The sequence below is a fragment of the Balaenoptera musculus genome, chromosome 9 (assembly GCF_009873245.2).
Source record: "Balaenoptera musculus isolate JJ_BM4_2016_0621 chromosome 9, mBalMus1.pri.v3, whole genome shotgun sequence".
NCBI classification, from domain to species: Eukaryota; Metazoa; Chordata; class Mammalia; order Artiodactyla; family Balaenopteridae; genus Balaenoptera; species Balaenoptera musculus.
In genome coordinates this window covers 101,492,056-101,507,665 of record NC_045793.1, presented here as the reverse complement: position 1 = coordinate 101,507,665, position 15,610 = coordinate 101,492,056, and the positions used below count along the sequence as shown (strand labels likewise).

Genomic DNA, 15,610 nt, shown 5'->3' with positions numbered 1-15,610 from the left:
CTTCTCTCAGTACTGATTTAAAGTTTCCAGTGTAGAAGGCTTGTGCGTTTTATATTAGATTTGCTCCTAGATATTTGATGTTTTATGATGTTATTGTGAATAGTATAATTTTAATTTCATTTTCTACTTGTTGATGATACATAGGAGTAAAATTGTGTTTTGTGTTTTGCATACAGTACGTCCCCTACAAACGAATGAGTTCCATTCCAAGAGTGCATTCGTAAGTCCAATTTGTTCGTAAGTCCAACAAATTTAGCCTAGGTACCCAACTAACACAATCGGCTATATAATACTATACTGTAATAGGTTTATAATACTTTTCACACAGATAATACATAAAAAACAAACACAAAAAATAAAGAAAACATTTTTAATCTTACAGTACAGTACCTTGAAAAGTACAGTAGTACAGTACAACAGCTGGCACTTCTTAGCAGCACCAGCTACATCACCGCTGCTTTTATGCTTGCTTTCAGACATCCTGGGCTTGAAATAAAGATACTGTGCTACTGTACTCTATACAGTACTATACAGTAAAGTACACAAAAGCACAGCCACTTGCAGAGGATGCACACACATGACAACATATGCCAGACACATGAACTAACTTACGTGATTGGACATGTGAATGCACGTTCACATCTTGGAAAGTTTGCAACTTGAAGGTTCATATGTAGCGGACTTACTGTATTTAATTCTACAAAGCCATTGTGTTAAATTCACTCTTTAATTCCAATGGTTCATCTGCAAAGTTTTTAGATTTTCTACATACACAGTCATGTTGTTGGCAAATAATGACAGTTTTACTTCTTCCCTTCCAATCCTTACATATTTTATTCATTTATCTTGCCTTATTTTACTTGCTAGAGACCTACAGTAGTGGTCATCTAATGTAAAAGAAAAACTTTCAATATTTCACTGATATATTTATTAGTTCATTGCTATAGGTTCCATTTATTCCTTGCTAAGGAATGTTAAATTTTATCACATGGTTTTTCTGCATTTATTGAGATGATCATATTATTTTTCTCCTTTATTTTGTCATAATTCTGATTTGCTTTTTTTTTAACTTGATATACATGGAACCATTTAATATGTGACCTTTGCATCTGACTTTTTTGCTCAGCATTAAGTGTAGTCATTCGCATTATTGCATGTAGCTGGGATTGTTCATTTTCATTGCTGAAGAGAATTCCATTATATGATTTTAACACCAATTATTCATCCATTTGATATTTGATGGATATTTGGTATTTTTCGCAGTTTGGAGAAAATCAAGCTATCCACCTATCTCTCTCCTCAGAACAGATTCTTACAGGCAAGGAGCCCTAAATTGCACTCCAGCACTGCTGCTAATTACCATGGTTACTGTAGTTGTATCCACCGTGCCTGCCTGCGATGGCCAAGCGCCTTCCATCCACACACCGATACTATGCACCCCTACGTCCTACCGTCAATTCCAGAGAATAACCATCATGGAAATTCCCAAAGATGTTGCTGCCTCCCCCTCACGGTATATCCCTTACTGCCTCAGTGAGATGCACGTCCTCACGGAGCCCCTGAGAAGCCTGCTGAGATGCTACATCTTTTCATCTTACCCGATAAATACATTTCTTCATTTCCACCTTCCTGAGTTTTTTGATCCCTTCCTCAATACTACCCTGAAGCAGTGGGGCAGCTCCATCTGATTTTCCTGTCCAAGCTTCAAGGAACCATCCCAAGAGTGTGCTAGGATTGGCTGCAGTGGTCAAGGAAGGTGGTTGAGCCCAAGTCCTGGGACAGTGCTGCCAGGCAAGTGAATTTTCCCCATTGAGTCTCTTGAGTCTCATATTCTCTTCTGCTTCTCTCAAGATCCACTCCCACATGTGGCCTCCCAGGTGCAGCTGGTATATGTAACTCAAGGACAACTACTTCTGCGTCCAAGTTATTCCTCCTAGAGCAGGGACTAGGTTTTCTCGCTCAGACTGTGCTGAGATTTGGCTGTAACTGTCAGAGATGGTGAGGGTGGTGAGGATGGATCTAAGGTCATCTCGTGAGGTGCCTCTCAGGGGAGAGCTCCAAGAGGTGGGGTCTGCAAGCACAAGGATTCTGTGCTCCTCTGCAAAGAGGGAGGATGTTGCTTCTGTGGGCCCAGAAGGTTCAGGGGAATCTAGGGGGTCCAGGTTCCGAGCTCATCCACATACATACACCCAATCTCAGGTCTCAGATTCCATTAGTTTCCTCTTAGGGCCCTCACAGTAGGATCCCTGTTAAGGCTGTGTGCTCATTCATCCCCCTTTGCAGCTCTGCAAACTTAGCAGTTAGCTGCTGGGCCCTTGTGCCCGCAGGAGATAAGGGGCTGCACAAACACTGCCTTAGAGACCCTTGGAATCTCAGAGTGCTTAGAATGATAGTTGGTGCAAGCATATCACTGTATCGTTTTCAAGGCTTTCAAAGCAGCTAACAAAAGCCAAATTTTAATTACCATTTTTTTTCCATTCAATTTGAGTGACATAAAAGAAATGTTCAACACAGATATTTGGACAGCTGTCTGTTGAAACAAGGTTGGACCAAGTATGATTTACGCTTGTTTCTGCAGGTGACTGGGGGCACTAGCCCATGATGCCCTTCATCCAGTGTGAGTAACCGAGGTGATTCCCAGCTGAGCCGAAGTCCCTGTAAGTCTTACTGCCTCTTACTTCACTACTGGAGAGCAGGTTTCCAGGGTCCGATCAGAAATGACGGGGGTTACCAGGTTCATCCTTCCTCTTGGGAGGTCTTGGAGCCTCTGTCCCCGTGAACCTGCCCACGTTGCAGCAAAGGGATAAAGACCACTAAATCTCAGGTTGCCTAGCTGACCTCACTCTTCCCCTGTCTCCTGAATCTGTGGTTCACTGAGTTATTAGGTCGCTGATGCTACCTTGCAGGTGTTTTGCCACATTTTCTAGTTGCTTTTAGTGGATGAGTTGCTCCAAATTTCTTACCCATCCATTTCACATACACAAAGTCATCTTTTAAACAAAGGTCATGAACAAATAAACCACAGCATAAAATAAATTACAAATGGTTAGTAAGCATTTGAAAAATATCAGCTTCCTAATTATAAAAACTTTTCAATTAAAAAGGAGATGATTTCAAATGTTAAGGTACAAAGATGAAGTAAACAGAAGTTATTGAGCGCCCTCAGATATTGCTAGTAAGAGTCAAGCAGAAACTTTTCTGAAAGGAATTTTGGCAATATTAACAAGAATGGTGTAATTTTTCATACATATTGACACAGTAATTCCACTTCTGAGGAATTTATTTATTCTAAGGAAATAATCTAAAATGTAGACAGGTGTTTAAGCCAAATATATTCAACCTAGGGTTATTTTTTAAAAAGAAAACATTTAAAACTCTCTGTAATATAATCATAGATAATTAAATCATAATATATAGAAGAAATAAAATGCAACTTTAAAATTTTAATTTAATTTCCCTTTAATTTAAAGGCAGGGAAAAATGCCTTTAAATACCACTAAGTCAAAAGCAAAATTTAAAGTATGTACAATATGAATTCAATTACTCAAAAATATGCATAGGGAAAACTCTTGAAAAAATATTCCAGATGTTAAAATTGCTTTCCTGGGCATGGAGTTATAGATATTGTCTGCTCTGCATTTTCATAGCTTCAACTGCTTCTCAAATTTTCTACTGAGTGGGCAATTCTTTTACAATCAGAAATAACAGGGGAAAAAAAGAGAATGTAGCTTTTTTATTAAAATTAATAATAGTAAATTATCCAGAATAAGATAGAGAATGTTGGTTGGTTTAATTTTTCAGATAATTAAATATTTATGATAGGATGTGTACTCCAAATAGAGTGCCTTTCAGGAATACATAGTAAAATAAACCTAACACCAAAACTACACAAACAGAAATCAGTTTTTCTGTTATGATTCGTAAGGAACTTCAACTGTTACACTTTTTGAGGGTCACAATTACGAACATCGATTGTCATTCCTTTGAAGTGTCTTAATCTCTTTCCTGACTGTCTGTTGTTTCCCAGGGGTGCTGGCTTGTTCATTAAGCCCCTAGTACTTTACACCCGATATTTTCATTAGTTTTCTCCACACTTCATTTAAGGTAAACATTATTTTATGCACTTTACAAATTAGCATTGTAGCTTTGCCAAATTTTGCATCAAACCTTAGAGCTGGGATTTAAACCCCAGTCTCACTCCCTCCCCAGCCTGCCCTCTGGCTCCCGCCTGGAAATACTGGGGACCGGTAATTATTTGTTGGTTTAATATAATTTGTTTAGTCGCTCGAGGACCCTGATTTGCATTTTTTCTCTTTTTATATTGATCTGTAACCCGCTTTGTCTCCTACCTAACCGGTATTTGGGCACGAACTGGCCAGTGTCACTTTCCTGTCCTTTCAGGCGGGGTTTCGCCCCCAGGGTTCTCTGGCAGCCGCCTCCGTCGCTATGGTGACCCGGTGTCAGAGCTGACACCGCACCATCAGCAGCTGCGCCGGGTCCTCGCCGGCTCAATGGAGAGCGCGGCGGACTTGGCAGCGAGGGCGCACGGTCTGCGCCGAGCTGCGCGCGGGGCCTCAGTCCCTCCCCAGGCCGGAGCCCACTTCCAAAGACAGACAGCCTGGCTTCGTTCCGAGCCATGAATGCCTTGAACTCAGCCCCGGACTTGATTTCTTTTTTAACCGAGAGAGAGAAACAAAACAAAACAAAACACCCATCAGAGCACACACTGGTGTAGTGGTGTGTCCTGAATCTCGGAAACATCTCAGCTGAATTCACAATCTTTCCTTTCCAGGGTGCAGGCATGGGGGGCTTAGATTAAAACCCGGGGAGCTTCCTATAACCCCATCTGATCAATATAACATGGAATGCATTATTATAGTTTTAAAATCATATAGGAACACATAAATATGTGCTTATAATGTACTTAGTTTGAAAACTAAGATAAAAAATCATATGCAAACTCAGAATACCACTAAATGGAGGTATTCATATGCAAGTAAAGGTAAAATATATACACCAACAGGATTCAGAGAAGCTGGATATTCCATGATAGAAAGTGGCAGATACATTGTTTGGTATTACACTTAAGCTGAATGTAATTTAAAAATACGTATGATAACATTTTATCAAATTGCAGTGGGCTCCCTATAGCAAGAGAGAATGGTCCTTTCAAGGCAATAAATAAATGAGATGATAAAAGTTCTTACTCTATTGCATTATGAAACACAAAATCATATTTCAAAAAGAAAACTACCTTTACGTTTTTTTTTCAAGAAAAGCATAATATGTGTCCTTTAAAGAACATCCTGAAAGAAGCTGTAAGGGCAGAGAATGAATGCCCCCAGCTGGGCTTTCCTCCTCCCTCTCACCAGGCAGCCTCAGCCCACAAATGACCCAACCCAGTAGTGCAATATATGAGGTCCTTAACTAAGGCTGGTACCATTGTTTCCCTAAGACAGACAGACAGACACACACACACACACACAGGCACAGATACACAAGTGCTGTGTTATTCTAAATAAACGTGCTTCTACAATTAATACTTACCATTTTTATTTTGAAGATTTTCCTTTTTATCCTTTTTTTTTTTTTAACTTAGGAGATATACCTGGGCCTAGAAGAATCCTGATTTTATTCAACTGACCACACGAATCCCCATTTCCCAGCACATCCTAAGAAGACTGAGGCTTCAGAGTGTGCCTTGCCCTGGTGACTGTCTTGACCTGAGCGGGCCCAGTCACAGAAAAACAGGTCCTGTGGTCAAGGGAGAGGTTTCTCTCTTCCCACACTGGGCTGTCCATCTCATAATCAAGAGAGTAACCAGCCTTAAGATGAAGCAAATTCTATGTGCAACAGAACAGAGCAATGAAAAGAAAGAACCTGTCACTGATGACACCACGAAGCCACTGAGTCAACCAGCTCATGCTTGGCTTCCAAACTCCCACCTTGTGAAATAACAAGTGTCCTTATAACGTAATTCAGTTTGATTTGGTCATTCTTTTACTTTCAGCTGACCCGATCCAACATGGCTGAGAATTTCTATAGGATGTATTGTTACAAGTAGAATTGTTTATGCAAAGGATATATGCACTAGTGTGCTAATAAATATTTGACTGATTCACGGGGGTAGGGGTGGAGAGTATGGGATGCTCTTGAGAGGAAATCCCTGATTTGTAGCATTTGTAAGTTTCTGTAAATACTCCCACCACAGCTACCGACATGGTGTCACTGAAGGCAGCTGGGAAGAGATGTGCACGCTTGGCTCTTGGCCTCCTATGAGACTACACTGATTTATCTTCCAATTGCTGGTATACGATAGTATCCACTTGGGGTCCTCTATAACAGCGGTCCCCAGCCTTTTTTGGCAACAGAAACCAGTTTCGTGGAAGACAATTTTTCCCTACGGACGTGGGGAGGGGGGCATGGTTCAGGTGGTAATTCGAGTGATGGGGAGCGGCAGGTAAAGCTTCGCTCGCTCGCTTGCCTGCAACCCCCCTCCTGCTGTGTGGCCCGGTTCCTAAGACCATGGACTGATGGCTGTCTGTGACCCAGGGGATTGGGGACCCCTGCTCTATAACACTGATTTCAAATGCTGCATTTATCGCATACTAAAAATTCTGGATTCACATGGGTATCTGCTATTGATCTCTTTTCAATTCTTACATAATCATGCAGTTTTAATTACCTTAGTTGCATGATATATTTGATTTCTGGTGAGATAAACTGGGATGAGGGAACCTTGCTCCACTATTCATCTTCTTCAAACTTCCCTTGACTAATCCTTCACGTCACTATTCCAGATTAACTTCAAAATCAGTTTTTCAATTTCTACAAAAATTATCTCAAGATTTTTGTTTTACAGGGCAGTTCCAGATTAATTAACATGTTTAATATGATAGATTTTCCTTACCATGAACATCATTTCTATTTGTTTATTTTTAATTTTTTCATAAATTGTATAGTTTTCACATAGATATCTTATGCAACTCTTATGTTTAGCCTAGAAATTTTATAGTTGGAATTATTGTAAGTTGAATTATTTTGTATTATTTCTTTATAATTGTGTACTGTTACTATATAGGAGAACAACTGATATTTCTCTTTCTTTTTGTAGTTGTATCTTGAGAATTTCTATATAAACACAGCCTCTGCCAAAGACTGTAGCCATTTCATTTTTCTTAACCTCATGTTTTTCTTATTGTATTCCATTGTCTTAGACCTCCAGAACAGAGATGAATAGTAGCATTAAGAGTTCACATTTTTGTATTCTCTGACTTCATGGAATCAATTCTAATGTTTCACCATTAAGAAAGATGCTTGCAAAAATTACACAAATTGATGCTGCTGTAATTTTCCACTTGCTTTTTAGGTTATGGATTTTCTTTCTATTACGAGGTTATTTATACTTTTGTTAGAAATAAATATTGCAGTTTTAAATACTATTTGGGCATCTAACAACATAGGATCATTTGTTCTTCATCCTTTGGTCTAACGTTTTAAAACTGAGTTTTCAGGGCACTTATATATGCCAAGCAGTGTTCTATATTTTTTTGTTTTGTTTTGTTTCTTTAAAAATTTTTTAAGTTTCTTTTAATTTTAAAATATTTATTTATTTGCCAAGCAATGTTCTAAATTCTCCACATATATTTACTCATTTACCTCAAACAAACTTAATGAGCTAGATACAATTATAATAACTACTTTACAAAAGAAGACTCAGAAGAGCAGAGAGTTTGAGTAACTCATTCAAGGTCATAAGGCTAGAAATTGGCAGACTCAAAATTTAAACCCAGGCAGTCTGGTTCCAGAGCCTGTAATCTTAACCATAGTTTGTAGCCTCTTAATGTGAATTACATAAGTACATTTCTTATTATTGAACAATCCTTGCACTCTTGGGATATCCTTCTTTGTCTTGAGATAGTCCCAAGTGGAATTTTTAATGAAATATTTAGAACTTACAGATTACTTATTATTGAAATCAATTATAATTTTTGGTATTATTCTCATTACTTTCATGACAATTCTTATCTCACAGATTAAATTTAAAAGCTTTCCATTTTTCCTAAACATAGGAGACTTCAAAAATGGTATTTTTTTTTTTTAGGTTTTGATAAAAGTCATCCACAAAACTATGTAGGCCCAGTACATTTCTGTCTCTCTCTGTCTCTCCCTCTCTCCCTCTCTCTCTCTCTGTAGATCTTTGGCTATATTTTCTTTTTTCTTTGGCTATTGATTTTCTTTGGTTTTCAGTGTCCTCACAGGTCAAATTAGGAAATCAATATCTGTCTAGAAAAATCAAGACAAAAACATTTGTCTAGGAAATCACCTAGATTTTCATATCTACTGTGCTTAATATTCTTTTATTACATTCTTAATCTCTATTATATTTATGTGTCTTTTTTTATTCCTAATATTTTTGTTCATGTTTTCCAATTTTCCTGATCAAACTTTCATAATATTTGATCTTTATGAAGAAACTGCTTTTGATTTGACTTGTCAAGCTAACTTTTTGAGATTGGTTTATTTGTTTTCTATTTATTTTATCTTTAGTTTGATTAATTATGTCATCTTACTTCCTCATGGTTATTTTTGTTATTCCCTTTTAGCTACTTATTTTCTAATTTACTGTTTTCTAAAAAATGCATATATGGCTACACATTTTCCTGTGAGTACAGCTTAACATACATATCAAAGTCTCAGTTATAAAGTTTCCATCTTTGTTTATTTTTAGTTTTCAGTTTCTGTTTGATTTCCTCTTTGAGTTATTTAACGTATCATATTTTAATCTTCTATTGGGCAGATTTTTGTTCCTATTCTCTTCTTAGTACATATACTTGATTCAGTTTAGATAATATGGTCTGTATTGTTTATAAATCTTCTTTATCTATATGGATGCTATCTATAACCTAATACAGGATCAATATTAAGTGATCCCCTGGCATTGGAAAAAAAAAATGCTGTTTTTAGAGAGAGCTAGTTTGTTATAAATCTATAAAAATTGAATTTGTTAGTGATGTTGTTCAAATCTTTCGTAGATTTTTTTTTAAACATCTTTATTGAAGTATAATTGCTTTACAATGGTGCGTCAGTTTCTGCTTTATAACAAAGTGAATCAGTTATACATATACATATGTTCCCACATCTCTTCCCTCTTGCATCTCCCTCCCTCCCACCCTCCCTATCCCACCCCTCTAGGTGGTCACAAAGCACCGAGCTGCATAGCACAGGGAGATCAGCTCCTAGATTTTTTTTTCTTCAGCCATCAGTTTCTGAGTTTTTCTCTCCACTCTGACTGTGGATGTCAATAATTCCTTGTGTTATTAATAGTATTTTTTATAATATCATAATAATATAATATTATAATATAATCTTTGTAGATATTAATCTTATTTTGGGGGCACAAAGATTGATTACTATCATCTTGATGAATTGCTTTTTATTCATGAAAAATATCCCACTTTTTCACATTTTATGCTTTTAGTCTTAATTCCATTCATCTTGTTAATTTTGACCCTCATTTTATTTCTGTTACACTCTACTTGGTATAACATTCATCCTTTCTAGATAGGTCTTTTTTGTTTTTTTAAGATGCACTTCTTACAAAGTGTTTTTTTTTTTCTGCTTTAGCATTCTTAACTTTTTTTAAACTCAATCAGACAGTCTGTATTTTAAGTAGAAAATTTAACCCATTCACATATGTTATGTTTATTTATGTATCTGAAATTATTCCTTACCAATTTGTATTCCACTGGCTTTTTATCTTCTACCCTCTTTATTATTCAATATGTCTCTGTTTTCAGTCATTCTTTTTTGTTGATTCCATCTAAGATTTCAACCCAGTGTCTTAAAAAATTTTCCTCCTATATTGTCTTCTGACCTCTGTGAGTTTATTTTTCAAAGTTTATGAAATATTTCATATACACAAAAAAATATATTTAAAATACTATGAAGTAGAGCTACATACCTACCACCTAAATTGAGAAATATAGAACACTAAAGAAAGAATTAAAATTAACACCCCTTGCCCACTGTTCAGCCCCAAGACTCTTTCTCTACACTGCAAGCAACCACTCTTGTGAATTTGGTGATTACCCCTATCTTTTTTGAAGGGCTTTGATCCATTGCTCCCAGGACACTACATTTTCTTGGTGTCCTCTTGTCCTAGTCAGCTCTGGCAGCTACTCAGCCCTACCAGAAATACCATAGTCTGGATAGGCTTAAACCACAAAAATTTATTTTCTCACAGTTCTGGAGGCTGGGAGTCCAAGATCAAGGTGCTTGCAGACAGTGGCTTCTTGCTGTGTCCTCTTCACATGGCCTTTCCCCAGTGTGTGTGCATGGTGGGGTTGGGTGGGATAGGACAGAGAGAGAGAGATCTTCTTCTTCTTATAATACCACCAGTCCTATCAGATTAGGTCCTCACATTTCTGTCCTCATTAACCTTGATTACCTCCTAAAAGCTGTATCTTCAAATACAGTTATGTTGGGAGTTAGAGCTTTAATATGTAAATTTTGGGAGGAAACAATTCAGTCCATAGCACCTCCTATATCACTGTCTCTTTTATTTTGGGGGGTTTGTTTTGTTTTGTTTGTTTGTTTTTGTGTGTGTGTGATAACTTTAAACTTTATCATATGTATAGGAAAAAACATAGTATATACAGGGTTCAGTGCTACCCATGGTTTCAGGCATCCACTGTGGAGTCTTGGAACATATCCACAGTGGATAAGGGGCAGGGGAACTACTGCATCATGAAACTCACAAAAGATACCTCTGAATAATTCCAATCAGTACTTCCCATTGAATGCAAACCATTAACAGTATACTCTCCTGCCTTCCAACGCCAATATTTTTAAAAAGCAGATACATCACTCCTTTAAACACTATGAGACAGTGTCTTAGTCCATTAAGGCCACTATAACAAAATACCATAGACTGGGTGTCTTATCAACAACAGAAATTTCCTTCTCACAGTTCTGGAGGAGGGGAGGTCCAAGATCAGGGTACCAGCATGGTGATGTTCGGATGAGAGCCCTCTTCCAAGTTGTAGACTGGGGACTTCTGGTTTTGTCCTCATGTGATGGAAGGAGTGAGGGATCTCAGTGGGTTATCTTTTCTTTTTTTGTTGTTAACCATGGCAGAGGCTTCCTCATCATTTTATTTTTTTATTTTATTTTATTTTACTTTATTTATTTATTTTTATACAGCAGGTTCTTATCAGTTATCTATTTTACACATATTCGTGTATACAAGTCAATCCCAATCTCCCAATTCATCCCACCACCACCACCCTCACTGCCGCTTTCCCCCCTTGGTGTCCATAAGTTGGTTCTCTACATCTGTGTCTCTATTTCTGCCTTGCAAACTGGTTCATCTGTACCATTTTTCTAGATTCCACATGTATGCCTTAATATACAATATTTGTTTTTCTCTTTCTGACTTACTTCACTCTGTATGACAGTCTCTAAGTCCATCCACATCTTTACAAATGACCCAATTTCATTCCTTTTTCTGGCTGAGTAATACTCCACTGTATCTATATACCACATCTTCTTTATCCATTCATCTGTCAATGGGCATTTAGGTTTCTTCCATGACCTGGCTATTGTAAATAGTGCTGCAAAGAACATTGGGGTGCATGTGTCTTTTTGAATTATGGTTTTCTCTCAGTATATGCCCAGTAGTGGGAATGCTGGGTCACTTGATAGGGATTGCACTGAATCTGTAGATTGCTTTGGGTAATATAGTCATTTTCACAATATTCATTCTTCCAATCCAAGAACATGGTATATCTCTCCATTTGTTTGTGTCATCTTTGATTTCTTTCATCAGTGTCTTATAGTTTTCTGAGTACAGGTCTTTTACCTCCTTAGGTAGGTTTATTCTTAGGTATTTTATTCTTTTTCTTGCAATGGTGACTGGGAATGTTTCCTTAATTTCTCTTTCTGATCTTTCATTGCTAGTGTATAGGAATGAAAGAGATTTCTGTGCATTAATTTTGTATCCTGCAACTTTACCCAATTCATTGATTAGCTCTTGTAGTTTTCTGGTGGCATCTTTAGGATTCTCTATATACAGTACCATGTCATCTGCAAACAGTGACAGCTTTACTTCTTCTTTTCTGATTTGGATTCCTTTTATTTCTTTTTTGTCTCTGATTGCTGTGGCTAGGACTTCCAAAACTATGTTGAATAATAGTGGTGAGAGTGGACACCCTTGTCTTGTTCCTGATCTTAGAGGAAATGCTTCCAGTTTTTCACCATTGAGAATGATGTTTGCTGTGGGTTTGTCATATATGGCCTGTATTATGTTGAGGTAGGTTCCCTCTATGCCCACTTTCTGGAGAGTATTTTCATAAATGGGTGTTGAATTATGTCAAAAGTTTTTTATGCATCTATTGAGATTATCATATGGTTTTTATCCTTCAGTTTGTTACTATGGTGTATCACATTGATTGATTTGCGTGTATTGAAGAATCCTTACATCCCTGGGATAAATTCCACTTGATCATGGTGTATGATGCTTTTAATGTGTTGTTGGATTCCGTTTGCTAGTATTTTGTTGAGGATTTTTGCATTTATATTCATCAGTGATATTGGTCTGTAATTTCATTTTTTGGTAGTATCTGTCTGGTTTTGGTATCAGGGTGATGGTGGCCTCATAGAATGAGTTTGGGAGTGTTCCTTCCTCTGCAATTTTTTGGAAGGGTTTGAGAAGGATGGGTGTTAGCTCTTCTCTAAATGTTTGATAGAATTCACCTGTGAAGCCATCTGGTTCTGGACTTTTGTCTGTTGGAAGATTTTTAATCACAGTGTCAATTTCATTACTTGTGGTTGGTCTGTTCATATTTTCTATTTCTTCCTGGTTCAGTCTTGCAAGGTTATACCTTTCTAAGAATTTGTCCATTTCTTCCAGGTTGTCCATTTTATTGGCATAGAGTTACTTGTAATAGTCTCTTATGATGCTTTGTATTCCTGTGGGGTCTGTTGTAACTTCTCCTTTCTCATGTCTAATTTTATCGATTTGAGTCCTCTCCCTCTTTTTCTTGATGAGTCTGGCTTAAGTTTTATCAATTCTGTTTATCTTCTCAAAGAACCCACTTTTAGTTTTATTGATCTTTGCTATGGTTTTCTTTGTTTCTACTTCATTTATTTCTGCTCTGATGTTTATGATTTCTTTCCTTCTACTAACTTTGGGTTTTGTTTGTTCTTCTTTCTCTAGTTGCTTTAGGTATAAGGTTAGGTTGTTTATTTGAGATCTTGTTTCCTGAGGTAAGCTTGTATTGCTATAAACTTCCCTCATAGAACTGCTTTTGCTGCATCCCATAGGTTTTGAGTTGTCATGTTTTTGTTTTCATTTGTATCTAGGTATTTTTTAATTCCTTCTTTGATTTCTTCAGCTATCCATTGGTTGTTTAGTAGCATATTGTTTAGCCTCCACGTATCTGTGGGGTTTTGCAGCTTTTTTTCTTGTAGTTGATATCTAGTCTTATAGCATTGTGATCGGAAAAGATGCTTGATATAATTTCAGTTTTCTTAAATTTACTGAGGCTTGTTTTTTGGCCTAGTATGTAATCTATCCTGGAGAATGTTCCATGTGCACTTGAAAAGAATGTGTATTCTACTGCTTTTGGTTGGAATGCTCTATATATATATCAATTAAGTCCACTTAGTTTAATGTTTTATGCTTGTGTTTCCTTATTGATTTTTTTGTGTGGATGATCTGTCCATTGATGTAAATGTGGTGTTAAAGTCTTGTAATATTAAAAATAATAATAAAAATAAAGTCCTGTACTATTATTGTGTTACTGTCAATTTCTCTTTTCATGTATGTTAATATGTGTCTTATATATTGAGGTGCTTTTATGTTTGGTGCATATATATTTCTAATTGTTATAACTTCTTCTTGGATTGATCCCTTGATCATTATGTAGTGTCCTTCTTTGTTTCTTGTAAGCGTCTTTATTTTAAAGTCTATTTGTCTGCTATAAGTATTGCTACCCTGGCTTTCTTTTGATTTCCATTTGCATGGAATACCTTTTTCCATCCCCTCACCTTCAGTCTGTATGTGTCTCTAGATCTGATGTTAATGTCTTGTAGGCAACTTATACACAGAGTTTTATTTTTTTATCCATTCATTCACTCTTTGTCTTTTAGTTAGAGCATTTAGTCCATTTAAATTTTAAGTAATTATCAATATGTATGTTCTTATTGCCATTTTGTTAATTGTTTTGGATTTGTGTTTGTAGGTCTTTTTTCCCCCTTTCTTCTTCTTTTGTTCTTTTCTCTCCCCATCTGGTGACTAACTTAGTGTTATGTTTGGATTCCTTTTTCTTTTCTGTATGTATATTTATTGTAGATTTTTGGTGTGCAGTTACCATGAGGTTTTTGTATAGCAGTCTATATATATACATGTATACATATATATAGACTCTCTCTCCCCCCATCCCTCTCTCTCTCTCTCTCTCTCTCTCTCTCTCTCTCTCTATATATATATATATATATATATATATATCATATATATGAGATTGTTTTAAGTTGTTGATCTCTTAATTTCAAAGGCACTTTTAAATCCCTGCATTTGTACTCTCTTCCCCTCATGATTACTGTTTTTGATATCATATTTTACATCTAATTGTTTTGTGTATCCCTTAACTGCTTATTGTGGATATAGATGATTTTACTACTTTTGTCCTTTAACCTCCCTACTAGCTTTGTGTGTGGATGATTTCCTGCCTTTACTGTATGTTTTCCTTTACCAGGGAGCTTTTTTATTTTGTAATTTTCTTATTTCTAGTTGTGGCTTTTTCTGTTTCACCTAGAGAAGTTAACATTTGTTGTAAAGCTGGTTTGGTGATACTGAACACTTTTAGCTTTTGCTTGTCTATAAAGCTTTTGATTCCTCCATCAAATCTGAAAGAGAATATACTTACCTGACAAGGGAGATACCATGATCACAAAGGTGGTTTTCCCAGGGCAAGGCTTATCCATTGCACTCCGGATGTGTTGACCCCTGCAATTTCCCCAAATGTGGGAAACTTGACTGCATAATTTGTGGTAGTGGGGGATTGTGTTCTCACTCTCCCCTGGTTAAAAAAAAAAATCTGAAACAGCCTTGCTGGGTAGAGTAGTCTTGGTTGTAAATTTTTCTCTTTCATCACTTTAAATAAATTGTTCCATTCCCTTCCAGCCTGCAGACTTTCTCCTGAAAAATCAGCTGATGGCTTAATGGGAGTTCCCTTACATGTTATTTGTTGCTTTTCCCTTGCTGCTTTTAATATTTTCTCTTTACCTTTAGTTGTTGTCATTTTGATTGCACTGAGTCTTGGTGTCTTCCCCTTTGGGTTCAACCTGTATGGGACTCTCTACACTTCACAGACTTGGGTGACTGTATCCTTTCTCAGGTTAGGGAAGTTTTCAGCTTTTGTGTCTTCAAATATTTTATCAGGCCCTTTCTCTCTCTCTTGTCCTTCTCAGACGCCTATAATGAGTATATTACTGTGCTTGATGTTGTCCCAGAGGTCTCTTAAACCGTCCTCATTTCTTTTAATTCTTTGTTCTATTCAGCAGCAGTGATTTCCCCTACTCTGCCTTCCAGCTCACTGATTTGTTA

The 15,610-nt window shown here is 36.8% G+C and overlaps 1 non-coding gene across 1 annotated transcript; it reads left to right on the top strand.

Moving 5' to 3' along the window:
* Positions 1-14,922: 14,922 nt before the first annotated feature.
* LOC118901409 lies at positions 14,923-15,086 on the top strand. Its single transcript, XR_005021382.1, has one exon. It is a non-coding gene; the product is annotated as a U1 spliceosomal RNA (small nuclear RNA).
* Positions 15,087-15,610: the final 524 nt, after the last annotated feature.